The sequence below is a fragment of the Myodes glareolus genome, unplaced genomic scaffold (assembly GCF_982192425.1).
Source record: "Myodes glareolus unplaced genomic scaffold, mMyoGla1.1 HAP1_SCAFFOLD_40, whole genome shotgun sequence".
Lineage (NCBI taxonomy): Eukaryota > Metazoa > Chordata > Mammalia > Rodentia > Cricetidae > Myodes > Myodes glareolus.
Window position 1 is genome coordinate 178324 of NW_028263216.1, and position 25125 is coordinate 203448.

Consider the following 25125-nt stretch of genomic DNA (forward strand, 5'->3'; position numbering starts at 1 on the left):
CAACTCACATGCATTTCTCTGAAAGAGAAGCAGTCTGTTCCAACACTTCAATTCACTGTGCGAAGTGAATGGAGTGCTGCTTCACTTTCTAAATGCTGTACTTTCAGAGAAAATCATTTTCCTTTGAAAGTGCCTAAAGCTAACTCTAAGCATTCACCAGCAACTCACATGAGTTTCACTGAAAGAGAAGCAGTCTGTTCCAACACTTCAATTCACTGTGCAAAGTGCATGCAGTTGCTTCACTTTCTAAATGCTGTACTTTCAGAGAAAATCACTTTTCTTTGAAACTGCCTTAAGCTACTTACAAGCATTCACCAGCAACTCACATGAGTTTCTCTGAAAGAGAAGCAGTCTTGTCCAACACTTCAATTCACTGTGCGAAGTGAATGGAGTGTTGCTTCACTTTTTAAATGCTGTACTGTCAGGGAAAATCACTTTCCTTTGGAACTGCCTTAAGATACTTACAAACATTCACCAGCAACACACATGAGTTTCTCTGAAAGAGAAGCAGTCTGTTGCAACACTTCAATTCACTGTGCGAAGTGAATGGAGTGTTGCTTCACTTTCTAAATGCTGTCCTTTCAGAGAAAATCACTTTCCTTTGAAAGTGCCTTAGGCTGATTTTAAGCATTCACAGGAAACTCACATGCATTTCTCTGAAAGAGAAGCAGTCTGTTCCAACACTTCAATTCACTGTGCAAAGTGAATGGAGTTTTTCTTCAGTTTGTAATGCTGTACTTTCAGAAAAAATCACTTTCCTATGAAAGTGCCTTCAGCTACTTACAAGCATTCACCAGCAACTCACATGAGTTTCTCTGATAGAGAAGCAGTCTGTTCCAACACTTCAATTCACTGTGCGAAGTGAATGGAGTGTTGATTCAATTTCTAAATGCTGTAGTTACAGAGATAATCACTTTCTATTGAAACTGCCTTAAGCTACTTACAAGCATTCACCAGCAAATCACATGCGTTTTTCTGAAAGAGAAGCAGTCTGTTCCAACACTTCAATTCACTGTGCAAAGTGAATGTAGTGTTGCATCACTTTCTAAATGCTGTACTTTCAGAGAAAATCACTTTCTTTTGAAAGTGCCTTAAGCTACTTACAAGCATTCAACAGCAACTCACATGAGTTTATCTGAAAGAGAAGCAGTCTGTTCCAACACTTCAATTCACTGTGCAAAGTGAATGCAGTTGCTTCACTTTCTAAATTCTGTACTTTCAGAGAAAATCACTTTTCTTTGAAACTGCCTTAAGCTACTTACAAGCATTCACCAGCAACTCACATGCATTTCTCTGAAAGAGAAGCAGTCTGTTCCAACTCTTCAGTTCACTGTGCGAAGTGAATGGTGTGTTGCGTCACTTTCTAAATGCTGTACTTTCAGAGAAAATCACTTTCCTTTCAAAGTACCTTAAGCTACTTACAAGTATTCAGCAGCAACTCACATGAGTTTCGCTGAAAGAGAAGCAGTCTGTTCCAACACTTCAATTCACTGTGCGAAGTGAATGGAGTGTTGCTTCACTTTCTAAATGCTGTCCTTTCAGAGAAAATCACTTTCCTTTGAAAGTGCCTTAAGCTAACTATAAGCATTCACAAGAAACTCACATGCATTTATCTGAAAGAGAATCAGTCTGTTCCAACACTTCAATTCACTCTGCGAAGTGAATGGAGTGTTGCTTCACTTTCTAAATGCTGTACTTTCAGAGAAAATCACTTTCCTTTGAAAGTGCCTTAAGCTAACGATAAGCATTCATAAGAAACTCACATGCATTTTTCTGAAAGAGAATCAGTCTGTTCCAACACTTCAATTCACTGTGCGAAGTGAATGGCGTGTTTCTTCACTTTCTAAATGCTGTACTTTCAGAGAAAATCATTTACTTTGAAAGTGCCTCAAGGTACTTACAAGCATTCACCAGCAACTCACATGAGTTTCTCTGAAAGAGAAGCAGTCTTTTCCAACACTTCAAGTCACTGTGCGAAGTGAATGGAGGGTTGCTTCACTTTCAAAATGCTGTACTTTCAGAGAAAATCACTTTCCTTTTATAGTGCCTTAAGCTACTTACAAGCATTCACTAGCAACTCACATGCATTTCACTGAAAGTGAAGCAGTCTGTTCCAACATTTCAATTCACTGTGCGAAGTGAATGGAGTGTTGCTTCACTTTCTAAATGCTGTAATTTCAGAGAAAATCACTTTCCTTTGTAAGTGCCTAAAGCTAACTATAAGCATTCACCAGCAACTCACATGAGTTTCTCTGAAAGAGAAGCAGTCTGGTCCAACACTTCAATTTACTGTGCGAAGTGAATGGAGTGTTGCTTCACTTTCTAAATGCTGTACTTTCAGAGAAAATCACTTTCCTTTGAAAGTGCCTTAAGCTACTTGCAAGCATTCTCCAGCAACTCACATGCATTTCTCTGAAAGAGAAGCAGTCTGTTCCAACACTTCAATTCACTGTGCGAAGTGAATGGAGTGTTGCTTCACTTTCTAAATGCTGTACTTTCAGAGAAAATCATTTTCCTTTGAAAGTGCCTAAAGCTAACTCTAAGCATTCACCAGCAACTCACATGAGTTTCACTGAAAGAGAAGCAGTCTGTTCCAACACTTCAATTCACTGTGCAAATTGCATGCAGTTGCTTCACTTTCTAAATGCTGTACTTTCAGAGAAAATCACTTTTCTTTGAAACTGCCTTAAGCTACTTACAAGCATTCACCAGCAACTCACATGAGTTTCTCTGAAAGAGAAGCAGTCTTGTCCAACACTTCAATTCACTGTGCGAAGTGAATGGAGTGTTGCTTCACTTTTTAAATGCTGTACTGTCAGGGAAAATCACTTTCCTTTGGAACTGCCTTAAGATACTTACAAACATTCACCAGCAACTCACATGAGTTTCTCTGAAAGAGAAGCAGTCTGTTGCAACACTTCAATTCACTGTGCGAAGTGAATGGAGTGTTGCTTCACTTTCTAAATGCTGTCCTTTCAGAGAAAATCACTTTCCTTTGAAAGTGCCTTAGGCTGATTATAAGCATTCACAGGAAACTCACATGCATTTCTCTGAAAGAGAAGCAGTCTGTTCCAACACTTCAATTCACTGTGCAAAGTGAATGGAGTTTTTCTTCAGTTTGTAATGCTGTACTTTCAGAAAAAATCACTTTCCTATGAAAGTGCCTTCAGCTACTTACAAGCATTCACCAGCAACTCACATGAGTTTCTCTGATAGAGAAGCAGTCTGTTCCAACACTTCAATTCACTGTGCGAAGTGAATGGAGTGTTGATTCAATTTCTAAATGCTGTAGTTACAGAGATAATCACTTTCTATTGAAACTGCCTTAAGCTACTTACAAGCATTCACCAGCAAATCACATGCGTTTTTCTGAAAGAGAAGCAGTCTGTTCCAACACTTCAATTCACTGTGCAAAGTGAATGTAGTGGTGCATCACTTTCTAAATGCTGTACTTTCAGAGAAAATCACTTTCTTTTGAAAGTGCCTTAAGCTACTTACAAGCATTCAACAGCAACTCACATGAGTTTATCTGAAAGAGAAGCAGTCTGTTCCAACACTTCAATTCACTGTGCAAAGTGAATGGAGTGTTGCGTCACTTTCTAAATGCTGTACTTTCCGAGAAAATCACTTTCCTTTCAAAGTACCTTAAGCTACTTACAAGCTTTCAGCAGCAACTCACATGAGTTTCTCTGAATGAGAAGCAGTCTGTTCCAACTCTTCAATTCACTGTGCGAAGTGAATTTTGTGTTGCGTCACTTTCTAAATGCTGTACTTTCAGAGAAAATCACTTTCCTTTCAAAGTACCTTAAGCTACTTACAAGTATTCAGCAGCAACTCACATGAGTTTCGCTGAAAGAGAAGCAGTCTGTTCCAACACTTCAATTCACTGTGCCAAGTGAATGGAGTGTTGCTTCACTTTCTAAATGCTGTCCTTTCAGACAAAATCACTTTCCTTTGAAAGTGCCTTAAGCTAACTATAAGCATTCACAAGAAACTCACATGCATTTTTCTGAAAGAGAATCAGTCTGTTCCAACACTTCAATTCACTGTGCGAAGTGAATGGAGTGTTGCTTCACTTTCTAAATGCTGTACTTTCAGAGAAAATCACTTTCCTTTGAAAGTGCCTTAAGCTAACGATAAGCATTCATAAGAAACTCACATGCATTTTTCTGAGAGAATCAGTCTGTTCCAACACTTCAATTCACTGTGCGAAGTGAATGGAGTGTTTCTTCACTTTCTAAATGCTGTACTTTCAGAGAAAATCACTTTACTTTGAAAGTGCCTCAAGGTACTTACAAGCATTCACCAGCAACTCACATGAGTTTCTCTGAAAGAGAAGCAGTCTGTTCCAACACTTCAAGTCACTGTGCGAAGTGAATGGAGGGTTGCTTCACTTTCAAAATGCTGTACTTTCAGAGAAAATCACTTTCCTTTTATAGTGCCTTAAGCTACTTACAAGCATTCACTAGCAACTCACATGCATTTCACTGAAAGTGAAGCAGTCTGTTCCAACATTTCAATTCACTGTGCGAAGTGAATGGAGTGTTGCTTCACTTTCTAAATGCTGTACTTTCAGAGAAAATTACTTTCCTTTGAAAGTGCCTAAAGCTAACTATAAGCATTCACCAGCAACTCACATGAGTTTCTCTTAAAGAGAAGCAGTCTGGTCCAACACTTCAATTCACTGTGCGAAGTGAAAGGAGTGTTGCTTCACTTTCTAAATGCTGTCCTTTCAGAGAAAATCACTTTCCTTTGAAAGTGCCTTAAGCTACTTGCAAGCATTCTCCAGCAACTCACATGCATTTCTCTGAAAGAGAAGCAGTCTGTTCCAACACTTCAATTCACTGTGCGAAGTGAATGGAGTGTTGCTTCACTTTCTAAATGCTGTACTTTCAGAGAAAATCATTTTCCTTTGAAAGTGCCTTAAGCTAACAATAAGCATTCACCAGCAACTCACATGAGTTTCACTGAAAGAGAAGCAGTCTGTTCCAACACTTCAATTCACTGTGCAAAGTGAATGCAGTTGCTTCACTTTCTAAATTCTGTACTTTCAGAGAAAATCACTTTTCTTTGAAACTGCCTTAAGCTACTTACAAGCATTCACCAGCAACTCACATGAGTTTCTCTGAAAGAGAAGCAGTCTGTTGCAACACTTCAATTCACTGTGCGAAGTGAATGGAGTGTTGCTTCACTTTCTAAATGCTGTCCTTTCAGAGAAAATCACTTTCCTTTGAAAGTGCCTTAGGCTGATTATAAGCATTCACAGGAAACTCACATGCATTTCTCTGAAAGAGAAGCAGTCTGTTCCAACACTTCAATTCACTGTGCGAAGTGAAGGGAGTATTGCGTCACTTTCTAAATGCTGTCCTTTCAGAGAAAATCACTTTCCTTTCAAAGTACCTTAAGCTAAGTGCTAGCATTCACGAGCAACTCACATGAGTTTTTCTGAAATAGAAGGAGTCTGGTCCAACACATCAATTCACTGTGCGAAGTAAATGGAGTGTTGCTTCACTTTCTAAATGCTGTACTTTCAGAGAAAATCAATTTCCTTTTAAACTGCCTTAAGCTGCTTACAAGCATTCACCAGCAACTCACATGCATTTCTCTGAAAGAGAAGCAGTCTGGTCCAACACTTCAATTCACTGTGCGAAGTGAATGGAGTGTTGCTTCACTTTCTAAATGCTGTACTTTCAGAGAAAATCACTTTCCTTTGAAACAGCCTTAAGCTACTTACAATCATTCACCAGCAAGTCACATGCATTTCTCTGAAAGAGAAGCAGTCTGTTCCACCATTTCAATACACTGTTCAAAGTGAATGGAGTGTTGCTTCACTTTCTAAATGCTGTCCTTTCAGAGAAAATCACTTTCCTTTGAAAGTGCCTTAAGCTGATTATAAGCATTCACAAGAAACTCACATGCATTTCTCTGAAAGAGAAGCAGTCTGTTCCAACACTTCAATTCACTGTGCAAAGTGAATGGAGTTTTTCTTCAGTTTGTAATGCTGTACTTACAGAAAAAATCACTTTCCTTTGAAAGTGCCTTCAGCTACTTACAAGCATTCACCAGCAACTCACATGAGTTTCTCTGAAAGAGAAGCAGTCTGGTCCAACACTTCAATTCACTGTGCGAAGTGAATGGAGTGTTGATTCAATTTCTAAATGCTGTAGTTACAGAGATAATCACTTTCTATTGAAACTGCCTTAAGCTACTTACAAGCATTCACCAGCAAATCACATGCGTTTTTCTGAAAGAGAAGCAGTCTGTTCCAACACTTCAATTCACTGTGCAAAGTGAATGTTGTGTTGCATCACTTTCTAAATGCTGTACTTTCAGAGAAAATCACTTTCCTTTGAAAGTGCCTTAAGCTACTTACAAGCATTCAACAGCAACTCACATGAGTTTATCTGAAAGAGAAGCAGTCTGTTCCAACACTTCAATTCACTGTGCGAAGTGAATGGAGTGTTGCTTCACTTTCTAAATGCTGTCCTTTCAGAGAAAATCACTTTCCTTTGAAAGTGCCTTAAGCTAACTATAAGCATTCACAAGAAATTCACATGCATTTTTCTGAAAGAGAATCAGTCTGTTCCAACACTTCAGTTCACTGTGCGAAGTGAATGGAGTGTTTCTTCACTTTCTAAATGCTGTACTTTCAGAGAAAATCACTTTCCTTGGAAAGTGCCTTCAGGTACTTACAAGCATTCACCAGCAACTCACATGAGTTGCTCTGAAAGAGAAGTAGTCTGTTCCAACACTTCAATTCACTGTGCGAAGTGAATGGAGTGTTGCTTCACTTTCTAAATGCTGTACTTTCAGAGAAAATCACTTTCCTTTGAAAGTGCCTTAAGCTACTTACAATCATTCCCCAGCAACTCACATGCATTTCTCTGAAAGAGAAGCAGTCTGTTACAACACTTCTATTCACTGTGCGAAGTGAATGGAGTGTTTCTTCACTTTCTAAATGCTGTAGTTACAGAGATAATAACTTTCCTTTGAAAGTGCCTTAAGCTACTTACAAGCATTCACTAGCAACTCACATGCATTTCTCTGAAAGAGAAGCAGTCTGTTCCAACATTTCAATTCACTGTCGGAAGTGAATGGAGTGTTGCTTCACTTTCTAAATGCTGTACTTTCAGAGAAAATCACTTTCCTTTTAAAGTGCCTAAAGCTAACTATAAGCATTCACCAGCAACTCACATGAGTTTCTCTGAAAGAGAAGCAGTCTGTTCCAACACTTAAATTCACTGTGCAAAGTGAATGGAGTTGCTTCACTTTCTAAATGCTGTACTTTCAGAGAAAATCATTTTTCTTTGAAACTGCCTTAAGTTACTTACAAGCATTCACCAGCAACTCACATGAGTTTCTCTGAAAGAGAAGCAGTCTGATCCAACACCTCAATTCACTGTGCGAAGTGAATGGTGTGTTGCTTCACTATTTAAATGCTGTACTTTCAGGGAAAATCACTTTCCTTTCAACACATCTTACGCTACAAACAAGCATTCACCAGCTACTCATATGAGTTTCTCTGAAAGAGAAGCAGTCTGTTCCAACACTTCAGTTCACTGTGCGAAGTGAATGTGTTGTTGTTTCACTTTCTAAATGCTGTACTTTCTGAGAAAATCACTTTACTTTGAAAGTGCCTTAAGCTACTTACAAGCATTGACCATCAACTGACCTGAGTTTCTCTGAAAGAGAGGCAGTCTGTTCCAGCAATTCAATTCACTGTGCGAAGTGAATGGAGTGTTGCTTCACTTTCTAAATGCTGTACTTTCAGAGAAAATCACTGTCCTTTGAATGTGCCTTAAGCTACTTAGAAGCATTCACCAGCAACTCACATGCGTTTCTCTGAAAGAGAAGCAGGCTGTTCCAACACTTCAATTCACTGTGCGAAGTGAATGGAGTGTTGCGTCACTTTCTAAATGCTGTACTCTCTGAGAAAATCACTTTCCTTTCAATGTACCTTAAGGTACAAGCATTCACCAGTAACTCACATGAGTTTCTCTGAAAGAGAAGCAGTCTGATCCAACACTTCAATTCACTGTGCGAAATGAATGGAGTGTTGCGTCACTTTCTAAATGCTGTATTTTCAAGAAAATCCCTTTCCTTTCAAAGTACCTTAAGCTACTTACAAGCATTCAGCAGCAACTCAGATGAGTTTCTCTGAAAGAGAAGCCGTTTGTTCCAACACTTCAATTCACTGTGCGAAGTGAATGTGTTGTTTTTTTCACATTCTAAATGCTGTACTTTCAGAGAAAATCACTTTCCTTTGAAACTGCCTTAAGCTACTTACAAGCATTGACCAGAAACTCACATGCATTTCTCTGAAAGAAAAGCAGTCTGTTCCAACACTTCAGTTCACTGTGCTAAGTGAATGGAGTGTTGCTTCACTTTCTAAATGCTGTTCATTCAGAGAAAATCACTTTCCCTTGAAAGTGCCTTAAGCTACTTACAAGCATTCACCAGCAACTCACATGCGTTTCTCTGAAAGAGAAGCAGTCTGTTCCAACACTTCAATTCAGTGTGCGAAGTGAATGCAGTGTTGCTTCTCATTCTAAATGTTGTACTCTCAGAGAAAATCACTTTCCTTTCAATGTACCTTAAGGTACTTACAAGTATTCACCAGCAACTCACATGAGTTTCTCTGATAGAGAAGCAGTCTGTTCCAACACTTCAATTCACTGTGCGAAGTGAATGGAGTGTTGCTTCACTTTCTAAATGCTGTACTTTCAGAGAAAATCACTTTCCTTTGAAACTACCTTCAGCTACATACAAGCATTCACCAGCAACTCACATGAGTTTCTCTGAAAGGGAAGCAGTCTGTTCCAACACTTCAATTCACTGTGCAAAGTGAATGGAGTGTTGCTTCACTTTCTAAATGCTGTACTTTCAGAGAAAATCACTTTCCTTTGAAACTGCTTTAAGCTACTTACAAGCATTCACCAGCAACTCACATGAGTTTCTCTGAAAGAGAAGCAGTCTGTTCCAACACTTCAATTCACTGTGCGAAGTGAATGGAGTGTTGTTTCACTTTCTAAATGCTGTACTTTCAGAGAAAATCACTTTTTTTGAAACAGCCTTAAGCTACTTACAATCATTCACCAGCAACTCACATGCATTTCTCTGAAAGAGAAGCAGTCTGTTCCATCATTTCAATACACTGTGCGAAGTGAATGGAGTGTTGCTTCACTTTCTAAATGCTGTCCTTTCAGAGAAAATCACTTTCCTTTGAAAGTGCCTTAAGCTGATTATAAGCATTCACAAGAAACTCACATGCATTTCTCTGAAAGAGAAGCAGTCTGTTCCAACACTTCAATTCACTGTGCAAAGTGAATGGAGTTTTTCTTCAGTTTGTAATGCTGTACTTTCAGAAAAAATCACTATCCTTTGAAAGTGCCTTCAGCTGCTTACAAGCATTCACCAGCAACTCACATGAGTTTCTCTGAAAGAGAAGCAGTCTGTTCCAACACTTCAATTCACTGTGCGAAGTGAATGGAGTGTTGATTCAATTTCTAAATGCTGTAGTTACAGAGATAATCACTTTCTATTGAAACTGCCTTAAGCTACTTACAAGCATTCACCAGCAAATCACATGCGTTTTTCTGAAAGAGAAGCAGTCTGTTCCAACACTTCAATTCACTGTGCAAAGTGAATGTAGTGTTGCATCACTTTCTAAATTCTGTACTTTCAGAGAAAATCACTTTCCTTTGAAAGTGCCTTAAGCTACTTACAAGCATTCAACAGCAACTCACATGAGTTTATCTGAAAGAGAAGCAGTCTGTTCCAACACTTCAATTCACTGTGCGAAGTGAATGGAGTGTTGCTTCACTTTCTAAATGCTGTCCTTTCAGAGAAAATCACTTTCCTTTGAAAGTGCCTTAAGCTAACTATAAGCATTCACAAGAAATTCACATGCATTTTTCTGAAAGAGAATCAGTCTGTTCCAACACTTCAGTTCACTGTGCGAAGTGAATGGAGTGTTTCTTCACTTTCTAAATGCTGTACTTTCAGAGAAAATCACTTTCCTTGGAAAGTGCCTTCAGGTACTTACAAGCATTCACCAGCAACTCACATGAGTTTCTCTGAAAGAGAAGTAGTCTGTTCCAACACTTCAATTCACTGTGCGAAGTGAATGGAGTGTTGCTTCACTTTCTAAATGCTGTACTTTCAGAGAAAATCACTTTCCTTTGAAAGTGCCTTAAGCTACTTACAATCATTCCCCAGCAACTCACATGCATTTCTCTGAAAGAGAAGCAGTCTGTTACAACACTTCTATTCACTGTGCGAAGTGAATGGAGTGTTTCTTCACTTTCTAAATGCTGTAGTTACAGAGATAATCACTTTCCTTTGAAAGTGCCTTAAGCTACTTACAAGCATTCCACAGAAATTCACATGTGTTTCTCTGAAAGAGAAGCAGTCTGTTCCAACACTTCAATTCACTGTGCGAAGTGAATGGAGTGTTGCTTCACTTTCTAAATGCTGTACTTTCAGAGAAAATCACTTTACTTTGAAAGTGCCTCAAGGTACTCACAAGCATTCACCAGCAACTCACATGAGTTTCTCTGAAAGAGAAGCAGTCTGTTCCAACACTTCAATTCACTGTGCGAAGTGAATGGAGGGTTGCTTCACTTTCAAAATGCTGTACTTTCAGAGAAAATCACTTTCCTTTTATAGTGCCTTAAGCTACTTACAAGCATTCACTAGCAACTCACATGCATTTCTCTGAAAGTGAAGCAGTCTCTTCCAACATTTCAATTCACTGTGGGAAGTGAATGGAGTGTTGCTTCACTTTCTAAATGCTGTCCTTTCAGAGAAAATCACTTTCCTTTGAAAGTGCCTAAAGCTAACTATAAGAATTCACGAGCAACTCAGAATCATTTTTCAGAAAGAGAAGCAGGCTTTTCCAACACTTCAATTCACTGTGCGAAGTGAATGTGTTGTTTTTTCACTTTCTAAATGCTGTACTTTCAGAGAAAATCACTTTCCTTTGAAAGTGCCTAAAGCTAATTGTAAGCATTCACCAGCAACTCACATGAGTTTCACTGAAAGAGAAGCAGTCTGTTCCAACACTTCAATTCACTGTGCAAAGTGAATGCAGTTGCTTCACTTTCTAAATGCTATACTTTCAGAGAAAATCACGTTCCTTTGAAACTGCCTTAAGCTACTTACAAGCATTCACCAGCAACTCACATGAGTTTCTCTGAAAGAGAAGCAGTCTCTTCCAACACTTCAATTCACTGTGCGAAGTGAATGTGTTGTTGTTTCACTTTCTACATGCTGTACTTCAGAGAAAATCGCTTTCCTTTTAAAGTGCCTTAATCTAATTACAAGCATTCACAAGAAGCTCACATGCATTTCTCTGAGGAAAAGCAGTCTGATACAACACTTCAATTACTCTGAGAAGTGAATGGATTGTTGCTTCATTTTCTAAATGCTGTACTTTCAGAGAAAATCACTTTCCTTTGAAAGTGCCTTAAGCTACTTACAAGCATTGACCAGCAAAACACATGAGTTTCTCTGAAAGAGAGGCAGTCTGTTCCAACACTTCATTTCACTGTGCGAAATGAATGGAGTGTTGCTTCACTTTCTAAATGCTGTACTTTCAGAGAAAATCACTTTATTTTGAAACTGCCTTAAGCTACTTACAAGTATTCACCAGCAACTCACATGCATTTCTCTGAAAGAGAAGCAGTCTGTTCCAACACTTCAATTCACTGGGCGAAGGGAATGAAGTGTTGCTTCACTTTCTAAATGCTGTACTTTCAGAGAAAATCACGTTCCTTTGAAACTGTCTTAAGCTACTTGCAAGCATTAACCAGCAACTCACAATCATTTTTCTGAAAGAGAAGCAGTCTGTTCCAACAGTTCAATTCACTGTGCGAAGTGAATGGAGGGTTGCTTCACTTTCAAAATTCTCTACTTTCAGAGAAAATCAAATTCCTTTCAACGTGCCTTCAGCTACTTACAAGCATTTACCAGCAACTCACATGCATTTCTCTGAAAGAGAGGAAGTCTGTTCCAACACTTCAATTCACTGTGCGAAGGGAATGGAGTGTTGATTCACTTTCTAAAGGCTGTACTTTCAGAGAAAATCACTTTCCCTTGAAAGTGCCTTAAGCTAATTATAAGCATTCACAAGAAACTCACATGCATTTCTCTGAAAGAGAAGCAGTCTGTTCCATCACTTCAATTCACTGTGCAAAGTGAATGGAGTGTTGCTTCACTTTCTAAATGCTGTACTTTCAGAGAAAATCACTTTCCTTTGAAAGTGCCTTAAGCTACTTCAAGCATTTACCAGCAACTCACATGAGTTTCTCTGAAAGAGAAGCAGTCTGTTCCAACACTTCAATTCACTGTGCGAGTGATTGGAGTGTTGCTTCACTTTTTAAATGCTGTACTTTCAGGGAAAATCACTTTCCTTTCAAAGTACCTTCAGCTAAAAACAAGCATTCACCAGCAAATCACATGAGTTTCTCTGAAAGAGAAGCAGTCTGTTCCAACACTTCAATTCACTGTGCGAAGTGAATGTGTTGTTGTTTCACTTTCTAAATGCTGTACTTTCAGAGAAAATCACTTTCCTTTGAAAGTGCCTTAAGTTACTTACAAGCATTCTCCAGCAACTCACATGCATTTCTCTGAAAGAGAAGCAGTCTGTTCCAACATTGCAATTCACTCTGCGAAGTGAATGGAGAGTTGATTCACTTTCTCAATGCTGTCCTTTCAGAGAAAATCACTTTCCTTTGAAAGTGCCTTAAGCTACTTACATGCATTCACCAGCAATTCACATGCATTTCTTTGAAAGAGAAGCAGTCTGTTCCAAAACTTCAATTCACTGTGTGAAGTGAATGGAGTGTTGCTTCACTTTCTAAATGATGTACTTTGAAAGAAAATCACTTTCCTTTGAAACTGCCTTAAGCTACATACAAGCATCACCAGAAACTTACATGCCTTTCTCTGAAAGAGAAGCAATCGGTTCCAACACTTCAATTCACTGTGAGAAGTGAATGGAGTGTTGCTTCGCTTTCTAAATGCTTTACTTTCAGAGAAAATCACTTTTTTATAAGTGCCTTAAGCTACTTACAAGCATTCACGAGCAACTCAGAATCATTTTTCTGAAAGAGAAGCAGTCTGTTCCAAAACTTCAATTCACTGTACAAAGTGAATGGAGTGTTGCTTCACTTTTTAAATGCTGTACTTTCAGAGAAAATCTCTTTCCTTTGAAAGTGCCTTAAGCTACTTCCAAGCATTCACTAGCAACTCACATGCATTTCTCTGAAAGAGAAGCAGTCTGTTCCAACATTTCAATTCACTGTCGGAAGTGAATGGAGTGTTGCTTCACTTTCTAAATGCCGTACTTTCAGAGAAAATCACTTTCTTTTGAAAGTGCCTAAAGCTAACTATAAGCATTCACCAGCAACTCACATGAGTTTCTCTGAAAGAGAAGCAGTCTGTTCCAACACTTAAATTCACTGTGCAAAGTGAATGGAGTTGCGTCACTTTCTAAATGCTGTACTTTCAGAGAAAATCATTTTTCTTTGAAACTGCCTTAAGTTACTTACAAGCATTCACCAGCAACTCACATGAGTTTCTCTGAAAGAGAAGCAGTCTGATCCAACACCTCAATTCACTGTGCGAAGTGAATGGAGTGTTGCTTCACTATTTAAATGCTGTACTTTCAGGGAAAATCACTTTCCTTTCAACATATCTTACGCTACAAACAAGCATTCACCAGCTACTCACATGAGTTTCTCTGAAAGAGAAGCAGTCTGTTCCAACACTTCAGTTCACTGTGCGAAGTGAATGTGTTGTTGTTTCACTTTCTAAATGCTGTACTTTCAGAGAAAATCACTTTACTTTGAAAGTGCCCTAAGCTACTTACAAGCATTGACCATCAACTGATCTGAGTTTCTCTGAAAGAGAGGCAGTCTGTTCCAACATTTCAATTCACTGTGCGAAGTGAATGGAGTGTTGCTTCACTTTCTAAATGCTGTACTTTCAGAGAAAATCACTGTCCTTTGAATGTGCCTTAAGCTACTTAGAAGCATTCACAAGCAACTCACATGCGTTTCTCTGAAAGAGAAGCAGGCTGTTCCAACACTTCAATTCACTGTGCGAAGTGAATGGAGTGTTGCGTCACTTTCTAAATGCTGTACTCTCTGAGAAAATCACTTTCCCTTCAATGTACCTTAAGGTACAAGCATTCACCAGTAACTCACATGAGTTTCTCTGAAAGAGAAGCAGTCTGTTCCAACACTTCAATTCACTGTGCGAAGTGAATGGAGTGTTGCGTCACTTTCTAAATGCTGTACTTTCAAGAAAATCCCTTTCCTTTCAAAGTACCTTAAGCTACTTACAAGCATTCAGCAGCAACTCAGATGAGTTTCTCTGAAAGAGAAGCAGTTTGTTCCAACACTTCAATTCACTGTGCGATGTGAATGGAGTGTTGCTTCACATTCTAAATGCTGTACTTTCAGAGAAAATCACTTTCCTTTGAAACTGCCTTAAGCTACTTACAATCATTCACCAGCAACTCACATGCATTTCTCTGAAAGAAAAGCAGTCTGTTCCAACACTTCAGTTCACTGTGCGAAGTGAATGGAGTGTTGCTTCACTTTCTAAATGCTGTTCGTTCAGAGAAAATCACTTTCCCTTGAAAGTGCCTTAAGCTACTTACAAGCATTCACCAGCAACTCACATGCGTTTCTCTGAAAGAGAAGCAGTCTGTTCCAACACTTCAATTCAGTGTGCGAAGTGAATGCAGTGTTGCTTCACATTCTAAATGTTGTACTCTCAGAGAAAATCACTTTCCTTTCAATGTACCTTAAGCTGATTATAAGCATTCAGAAGAAACTCACATGCATTTCTCTGAAAGAGAAGCAGTCTGTTCCAACACTTCAATTCACTGTGCAAAGTGAATGGAGTTTTTCTTCAGTTTGTAATGCTGTACTTTCAGAAAAAATCACTATCCTTTGAAAGTGCCTTCAGCTGCTTACAAGCATTCACCAGCAACTCACATGAGTTTCTCTGAAAGAGAAGCAGTCTGTTCCAACACTTCAATTCACTGTGCGAAGTGAATGGAGTGTTGATTCAATTTCTAAATGCTGTAGTTACAGAGATAATCACTTTCTATTGAAACTGCCTTAAGCTACTTACAAGCATTCACCAGCAAATCACATGCGTTTTTCTGAAAGAGAAGCAGTCTGTTCCAACACTTCAATTCACTGTGCAAAGTGAATGTAGTGTTGCATCACTTTCTAAATGCTGTACTTTCAGAGAAAATCACTTTCCTTTGAAAGTGCCTTAAGCTACTTACAAGCATTCAACAGCAACTCACATGAGTTTATCTGAAAGAGAAGCAGTCTGTTCCAACACTTCAATTCACTGTGCGAAGTGAATGGAGTGTTGCTTCACTTTCTAAATGCTGTCCTTTCAGAGAAAATCACTTTCCTTTGAAAGTGCCTTAAGCTAACTATAAGCATTCACAAGAAATTCACATGCATTTTTCTGAAAGAGAATCAGTCTGTTCCAACACTTCAGTTCACTGTGCGAAGTGAATGGAGTGTTTCTTCACTTTCTAAATGCTGTACTTTCAGAGAAAATCACTTTCCTTGGAAAGTGCCTTCAGGTACTTACAAGCATTCACCAGCAACTCACATGAGTTTCTCTGAAAGAGAAGTAGTCTGTTCCAACACTTCAATTCACTGTGCGAAGTGAATGGAGTGTTGCTTCACTTTCTAAATGCTGTACTTTCAGAGAAAATCACTTTCCTTTGAAAGTGCCTTAAGCTACTTACAATCATTCCCCAGCAACTCACATGCATTTCTCTGAAAGAGAAGCAGTCTGTTACAACACTTCTATTCACTGTGCGAAGTGAATGGAGTGTTTCTTCACTTTCTAAATGCTGTAGTTACAGAGATAATCACTTTCCTTTGAAAGTGCCTTAAGCTACTTACAAGCATTCCACAGAAATTCACATGTGTTTCTCTGAAAGAGAAGCAGTCTGTTCCAACACTTCAATTCACTGTGCGAAGTGAATGGAGTGTTGCTTCACTTTCTAAATGCTGTACTTTCAGAGAAAATCACTTTACTTTGAAAGTGCCTCAAGGTACTTACAAGCATTCACCAGCAACTCACATGAGTTTCTCTGAAAGAGAAGCAGTCTGTTCCAACACTTCAATTCACTGTGCGAAGTGAATGGAGGGTTGCTTCACTTTCAAAATTATGTACTTTCAGAGAAAATCACTTTCCTTTTATAGTGCCTTAAGCTACTTACAAGCATTCACTAGCAACTCACATGCATTTCTCTGAAAGTGAAGCAGTCTCTTCCAACATTTCAATTCACTGTGGGAAGTGAATGGAGTGTTGCTTCACTTTATAAATGCTGTCCTTTCAGAGAAAATCACTTTCCTTTGAAAGTGCCTAAAGCTAACTATAAGAATTCACGAGCAACTCAGAATCATTTTTCAGAAAGAGAAGCAGGCTTTTCCAACACTTCAATTCACTGTGCGAAGTGAATGTGTTGTTTTTTCACTTTCTAAATGCTGTACTTTCAGAGAAAATCACTTTCCTTTGAAAGTGCCTAAAGCTAATTGTAAGCATTCACCAGCAACTCACATGAGTTTCACTGAAAGAGAAGCAGTCTGTTCCAACACTTCAATTCACTGTGCAAAGTGAATGCAGTTGCTTCACTTTCTAAATGCTATACTTTCAGAGAAAATCACGTTCCTTTGAAACTGCCTTAAGCTACTTACAAGCATTCACCAGCAACTCACATGAGTTTCTCTGAAAGAGAAGCAGTCTGTTCCAACACTTCAATTCACTGTGCGAAGTGAATGTGTTGTTGTTTCACTTTCTACATGCTGTACTTCAGAGAAAATCGCTTTCCTTTTAAAGTGCCTTAATCTAATTACAAGCATTCACAAGAAGCTCACATGCATTTCTCTGAGGAAAAGAAGTCTGATACAACACTTCAATTACTCTGCGAAGTGAATGGATTGTTGCTTCATTTTCTAAATGCTGTACTTTCAGAGAAAATCACTTTCCTTTGAAAGTGCCTTAAGCTACTTACAAGCATTGACCAGCAAAACACATGAGTTTCTCTGAAAGAGAGGCAGTCTGTTCCAACACTTCATTTCACTGTGCGAAATGAATGGAGTGTTGCTTCACTTTCTAAATGCTGTACTTTCAGAGAAAATCACTTTATTTTGAAACTGCCTTAAGCTACTTACAAGTATTCACCAGCAACTCACATGCATTTCTCTGAAAGAGAAGCAGTCTGTTCCAACACTTCAATTCACTGGGCGAAGGGAATGAAGTGTTGCTTCACTTTCTAAATGCTGTACTTTCAGAGAAAATCACGTTCCTTTGAAACTGTCTTAAGCTACTTGCAAGCATTAACCAGCAACTCACAATCATTTTTCTGAAAGAGAAGCAGTCTGTTCCAACAGTTCAATTCACTGTGCGAAGTGAATGGAGTGTTGCTTCACTTTCTAAATGCTGTACTTTCAGAGAAAATCACTTTCCTTTGAAAGTGCCTTAAGCTACTTACAATCATTCCCCAGCAACTCACATGCATTTCTCTGAAAGAGAAGCAGTCTGTTACAACACTTCTATTCACTGTGCGAAGTGAATGGAGTGTTTCTTCACTTTCTAAATGCTGTAGTTACAGAGATAATCACTTTCCTTTGAAAGTGCCTTAAGCTACTTACAAGCATTCCACAGAAATTCACATGTGTTTCTCTGAAAGAGAAGCAGTCTGTTCCAACACTTCAATTCACTGTGCGAAGTGAATGGAGTGTTGCTTCACTTTCTAAATGCTGTACTTTCAGAGAAAATCACTTTACTTTGAAAGTGCCTCAAGGTACTTACAAGCATTCACCAGCAACTCACATGAGTTTCTCTGAAAGAGAAGCAGTCTGTTCCAACACTTCAATTCACTGTGCGAAGTGAATGGAGGGTTGCTTCACTTTCAAAATTATGTACTTTCAGAGAAAATCACTTTCCTTTTATAGTGCCTTAAGCTACTTACAAGCATTCACTAGCAACTCACATGCATTTCTCTGAAAGTGAAGCAGTCTCTTCCAACATTTCAATTCACTGTGGGAAGTGAATGGAGTGTTGCTTCACTTTATAAATGCTGTCCTTTCAGAGAAAATCACTTTCCTTTGAAAGTGCCTAAAGCTAACTATAAGAATTCACGAGCAACTCAGAATCATTTTTCAGAAAGAGAAGCAGGCTTTTCCAACACTTCAATTCACTGTGCGAAGTGAATGTGTTGTTTTTTCACTTTCTAAATGCTGTACTTTCAGAGAAAATCACTTTCCTTTGAAAGTGCCTAAAGCTAATTGTAAGCATTCACCAGCAACTCACATGAGTTTCACTGAAAGAGAAGCAGTCTGTTCCAACACTTCAATTCACTGTGCAAAGTGAATGCAGTTGCTTCACTTTCTAAATGCTATACTTTCAGAGAAAATCACGTTCCTTTGAAACTGCCTTAAGCTACTTACAAGCATTCACCAGCAACTCACATGAGTTTCTCTGAAAGAGAAGCAGTCTGTTCCAACACTTCAATTCACTGTGCGAAGTGAATGTGTTGTTGTTTCACTTTCTACATGCTGTACTTCAGAGAAAATCGCTTTCCTTTTAAAGTGCCTTAATCTAATTACAAGCATTCACAAGAAGCTCACATGCATTTCTCTGAGGAAAAGCAGTCTGATACAACACTTCAATTACTCTGCGAAGTGAATGGATTGTTGCTTCATTTTCTAAATGCTGTACTTTCAGAGAAAATCACTTTCCTTTGAAAGTGCCTTAAGCTACTTACAAGCATTGACCAGCAAAACACATGAGTTTCTCTGAAAGAGAGGCAGTCTGTTCCAACACTTCATTTCACTGTGCGAAATGAATGGAGTGTTGCTTCACTTTCTAAATGCTGTACTTTCAGAGAAAATCACTTTATTTTGAAACTGCCTTAAGCTACTTACAAGTATTCACCAGCAACTCACATGCATTTCTCTGAAAGAGAAGCAGTCTGTTCCAACACTTCAATTCACTGGGCAAAGGGAATGACGTGTTGCTTCACTTTCTAAATGCTGTACTTTCAGAGAAAATCACGTTCCTTTGAAACTGTCTTAAGCTACTTGCAAGCATTAACCAGCAACTCACAATCATTTTTCTGAAAGAGAAGCAGTCTGTTCCAACAGTTCAATTCACTGTGCGAAGTGAATGGAGGGTTGCTTCACTTTCAAAATTCTCTACTTTCAGAGAAAATCACTTTCCTTTCAACGTGCCTTCAGCTACTTACAAGCATTTACCAGCAACTCACATGCATTTCTCTGAAAGAGAGGAAGTCTGTTCCAACACTTCAATTCACTGTGCGAAGGGAATGGAGTGTTGCTTCACTTTCTAAATGCTGTACTTTCAGAGAAAATCACGTTCCTTTGAAACTGCCTTAAGCTACTTGCAAGCATTCACCAGCAACTCACAATCATTTTTCTGAAAGAGAAGCAGTCTGTTCCAACAGTTCAATTTACTTTGCGAAGTGAATGGAGTGTTGCTTCACTTTCAAAATGCTGTACTTTCAGAGAAAATCACTTTCCTTTCAACGTGCCTTAAGCTACTTACAAGCATTCACCAGCAACTCACATGCATTTCTCTGAAAGAGAAGCAGTCTGTTCCAGCATTTCAATTCACTGTGCGAAGTGAATGGAGTATTGCTTTACGTTCTAAATGCTGTCCTTTCAGAGAAAATCACTTTCCCTTGAAAGTGCCTTAAGCTAATTATAAGCATTCACAAGAAACTCACATGCATTTCTCTGAAAGAGAAGCAGTCTGTTCCATCACTTCAATTCACTGTGCAAAGTGAATGGAGTGTTGCTTCACTTTCTAAATGCTGTACTTTCAGAGAAAATCACTTTCCTTTGAAAGTGCCTTAAGCTACTTCAAGCATTTACCAGCAACTCACATGAGTTTCTCTGAAAGAGAAGCAGTCTGTTCCAACACTTCAATTCACTGTGCGAGTGATTGGAGTGTTGCTTCACTTTTTAAATGCTGTACTTTCAGGGAAAATCACTTTCCTTTCAAAGTACCTTCAGCTAAAAACAAGCATTCACCAGCAAATCACATGAGTTTCTCTGAAAGAGAAGCAGTCTGTTCCAACACTTCAATTCACTGTGCGAAGTGAATGTGTTGTTGTTTCACTTTCTAAATGCTGTACTTTCAGAGAAAATCACTTTCCTTTGAAAGTGCCTTAAGTTACTTACAAGCATTCTCCAGCAACTCACATGCATTTCTCTGAAAGAGAAGCAGTCTGTTCCAACATTGCAATTCACTCTGCGAAGTGAATGGAGAGTTGATTCACTTTCTCAATGCTGTCCTTTCAGAGAAAATCACTTTCCTTTGAAAGTGCCTTAAGCTACTTACATGCATTCACCAGCAATTCACATGCATTTCTTTGAAAGAGAAGCAGTCTGTTCCAAAACTTCAATTCACTGTGTGAAGTGAATGGAGTGTTGCTTCACTTTCTAAATGATGTACTTTGAAAGAAAATCACTTTCCTTTGAAACTGCCTTAAGCTACATACAAGCATTCACCAGAAACTTACATGCCTTTCTCTGAAAGAGAAGCAATCGGTTCCAACACTTCAATTCACTGTGAGAAGTGAATGGAGTGTTGCTTCGCTTTCTAAATGCTTTACTTTCAGAGAAAATCACTTTTTTATAAGTGCCTTAAGCTACTTACAAGCATTCACGAGCAACTCAGAATCATTTTTCTGAAAGAGAAGCAGTCTGTTCCAAAACTTCAATTCACTGTGTGAAGTGAATGGAGTGTTGCTTCACTTTTTAAATGCTGTACTTTCAGAGAAAATCTCTTTCCTTTGAAAGTGCCTTAAGCTACTTCCAAGCATTCACTAGCAACTCACATGCATTTCTCTGAAAGAGAAGCAGTCTGTTCCAACATTTCAATTCACTGTCGGAAGTGAATGGAGTGTTGCTTCACTTTCTAAATGCCGTACTTTCAGAGAAAATCACTTTCTTTTGAAAGTGCCTAAAGCTAACTATAAGCATTCACCAGCAACTCACATGAGTTTCTCTGAAAGAGAAGCAGTCTGTTCTAACACTTAAATTCACTGTGCAAAGTGAATGGAGTTGCTTCACTTTCTAAATGCTGTACTTTCAGAGAAAATCATTTTTCTTTGAAACTGCCTTAAGTTACTTACAAGCATTCACCAGCAACTCACATGAGTTTCTCTGAAAGAGAAGCAGTCTGATCCAACACCTCAATTCACTGTGCGAAGTGAATGGAGTGTTGCTTCACTATTTAAATGCTGTACTTTCAGGGAAAATCACTTTCCTTTCAACATATCTTACGCTACAAACAAGCATTCACCAGCTACTCACATGAGTTTCTCTGAAAGAGAAGCAGTCTGTTCCAACACTTCAGTTCACTGTGCGAAGTGAATGTGTTGTTGTTTCACTTTCTAAATGCTGTACTTTCAGAGAAAATCACTTTACTTTGAAAGTGCCCTAAGCTACTTACAAGCATTGACCATCAACTGACCTGAGTTTCTCTGAAAGAGAGGCAGTCTGTTCCAACATTTCAATTCACTGTGCGAAGTGAATGGAGTGTTGCTTCACTTTCTAAATGCTGTACTTTCAGAGAAAATCACTGTCCTTTGAATGTGCCTTAAGCTACTTAGAAGCATTCACAAGCAACTCACATGCGTTTCTCTGAAAGAGAAGCAGGCTGTTCCAACACTTCAATTCACTGTGCGAAGTGAATGGAGTGTTGCGTCACTTTCTAAATGCTGTACTCTCTGAGAAAATCACTTTCCCTTCAATGTACCTTAAGGTACAAGCATTCACCAGTAACTCACATGAGTTTCTCTGAAAGAGAAGCAGTCTGTTCCAACACTTCAATTCACTGTGCGAAGTGAATGGAGTGTTGCTTCACTTTCTAAATGCTGTACTTTCAAGAAAATCCCTTTCCTTTCAAAGTACCTTAAGCTACTTACAAGCATTCAGCAGCAACTCAGATGAGTTTCTCTGAAAGAGAAGCAGTTTGTTCCAACACTTCAATTCACTGTGCGATGTGAATGGAGTGTTGCTTCACATTCTAAATGCTGTACTTTCAGAGAAAATCACTTTCCTTTGAAACTGCCTTAAGCTACTTACAATCATTCACCAGCAACTCACATGCATTTCTCTGAAAGAAAAGCAGTCTGTTCCAACACTTCAGTTCACTGTGCGAAGTGAATGGAGTGTTGCTTCACTTTCTAAATGCTGTTCGTTCAGAGAAAATCACTTTCCCTTGAAAGTGCCTTAAGCTACTTACAAGCATTCACCAGCAACTCACATGCATTTCTCTGAAAGAGAAGCAGTCTGTTCCAACACTTCAATTCAGTGTGCGAAGTGAATGCAGTGTTGCTTCACATTCTAAATGTTGTACACTCAGAGAAAATCACTTTCCTTTCAATGTACCTTAAGCTACTTACAAGCATTCACCAGCAACTCACATGAGTTTCTCTGAAAGAGAAGCAGTCTGTTCCAACACTTCAATTCACTGTGCGAAGTGAATGGAGTGTTGCTTCACTTTCTAAATGCTGTACTTTCAGAGAAAATCACTTTCCTTTGAAACTACCTTCAGCTACATACAAGCAATCACCAGCAACTCACATGAGTTTTCTGCAAGAGAAGCAGTCTGTTCCAACTCTTCAATTCACTGTGCGAAGTGAATGGAGTGTTGCTTCACTTTCTCAATGCTGTACTTTCAGAGTAAATCACTTTCCTTTGAAACTGCCTTAAGCTACTTACGAGCATTCACCAGCAACTCACATGCATTTCTCTGAAAGAGAAGCAGTGTGTTCCAACACTTCAATTCACTGTGCGAAGTGAATGGAGTGTTGCTTCACTTTCTAAATGCTGTACTTTCAGAGAAAATTACTTTCCTTTGAAAGTGCTTTAAGCTAATTATAAGCATTCACAAGAAACTCACATGCATTTCTCTGAAAGAGAAGCAGTCTGTTCCAACACTTCAATTCACTGTGCGAAGTGAATGGAGTATTGCTTCACTTTCTAAATGCTGTACTTTCAGAGAAAATCACTTTCTTATGAAACTACCTTCACCTACATACAAGCATTCACCAGCAACTCACATGAGTTTCTCTGAAAGAGAAGCAGTCTGTTCCAACACTTCAATTCACTGTGCAAAATGAATGGAGTGTGGCTTCACTTTCTAAATGCTGTACTTTCAGAGAAAATCACTTTCCTTTGAAACTGCCTTAAGCTACTTACAAGCATTCACCAGCAACTCACATGAGTTTCTCTGAAAGAGAAGCAGTCTGTTCCAACACTTCAATTCACTGTGCAAAGTGAATGGAGTGTTGCGTTACTTTCTAAATGCTGTACTTTCAGAGAAAATCACTTTCCTTTCAAAGTACCTTAAGCTGCATACAAGCATTCACCAGCCACTCACATGAGTTTCTCTGAAAGAGAAGCAGTCTGTTCCAACACTTCAATTCACTGTGCGTAGTGAATGAAGTGTTGCTTCACTTTCTAAATGCTGTAATTTCAGAGAAAATCACTTTCCTTTTAAAATCCCTTAAGCTACTTCCTAGCATTCACCAGAAACTCTCATGAGTTTCTCTGAAAGAGAAGCAGTCTGCTCCAACACCTCAATTCACTGTGCGAAGTGAATGGAGTGTTGCGTTACTTTCTAAATGCTGTACTTTCAGAGAAAATCACTTTCCTTTCAAAGTACCTTAAGCTCCTTACAAGCATTCCCCAGCAACTCACATGAGTTTCTCTGAAAGAGAAGCAGTAGGTTCCACATTTCAATTCAATGTGCGAAGTGAATGTGTTGTTGTTTCACATTCTAAATGCTGTAATTTCAGAGAAAATCACTTTCCTTTGAAACTGCCTTAAGCTACTTACAAGCATTTAGAAGAAACTCACATTCGTTTCTCTGAAAGAGAAGCAGTCTGTTCCAACACTTCAATTCACTGTGCGAAGTGAATGGAGTGTTGCTTCACTTTCTAATTGCTGTAATTTCAGAGAAAATCACTTCCCTTTGAAAGTGCCTTAAACTACTTACAAGCATTCACCAGCAACTCACATGAGTTTCTCTGAAATAGAAGCAGTCTGTTCCAACACTTCAATTCACTGTGCGAAGTGAATGGAGTGTTGCTTCACTTTCTCAATGCTGTACTTTCAGAAAAAATCACTTTCCTTTGAAAATGCCTTATGCTACTTACGAGCATTCACCAGCAACTCACATGAATTTCTCTGAAAGAGAAGCAGTCTGTTCCAACACTTCAATTCACTGTGCGAAGTGAATGGAGTGTTGCTTCACTTTCTAAATGCTGTACTTTCAGAGAAAATCACTTTCCTTTGAAAGTGCTTTAAGCTAATTATAAGCATTGACAAGAAACTCACATGAGTTTCTCTGAAAGAGAAGCAGTCTGTTCCAACACTTCAATTCACTGTGCGAAGTGAATGGAGTGTTACTTCACTTTCTAAATGCGATAGTTACAGAGATAATCACTTTTTTTGAAACTCCGTTAAACTACTTACAAGCATTTAGAAGAAACTCACATTCGTTTTTCTGAAAGAGAAGCAGTCTGTCCCAACATTTCAATTCACAGTGCAAAGAGTAGGGAGTGTTGCTTCACTTTCTAAATGCTGTACTTTCAGAGAAAATCACTTTCTTTGAAAGTGCCTTAAGCTACTTACAAGCATTCACCAGCAACTCACTTGAGTTTCTCTGAAAGAGAGGCAGTCTGTTCCAACACTTCAATTTACTGTGCGAAGTGATTGGAGTGTTACTTTACTTTCTAAATGCTGTAGTTACAGAGAAAATCACTTTCCTTTGAAACTGCCTTAAACTACTTACAAGCATTCACCAGCAACTCACATGAGTTTCTCTGAAAGAGAAGCAGTCTGTTCCAACACTTCAATTCACTGTGCGAAGTGAATGGAGTGTTGATTCACTTTCTAAATGCTGTACTTTCAGAGAAAATCACTTTCCTTTCAAAGTACCTTAAGCTACTTACAAGCATTCACCAGCAACTAACGAGTTTTATGAGAGAAGCAGTCTGTTCCAACATTTCAATTTACAGTGCGAAGTGAATGTGAT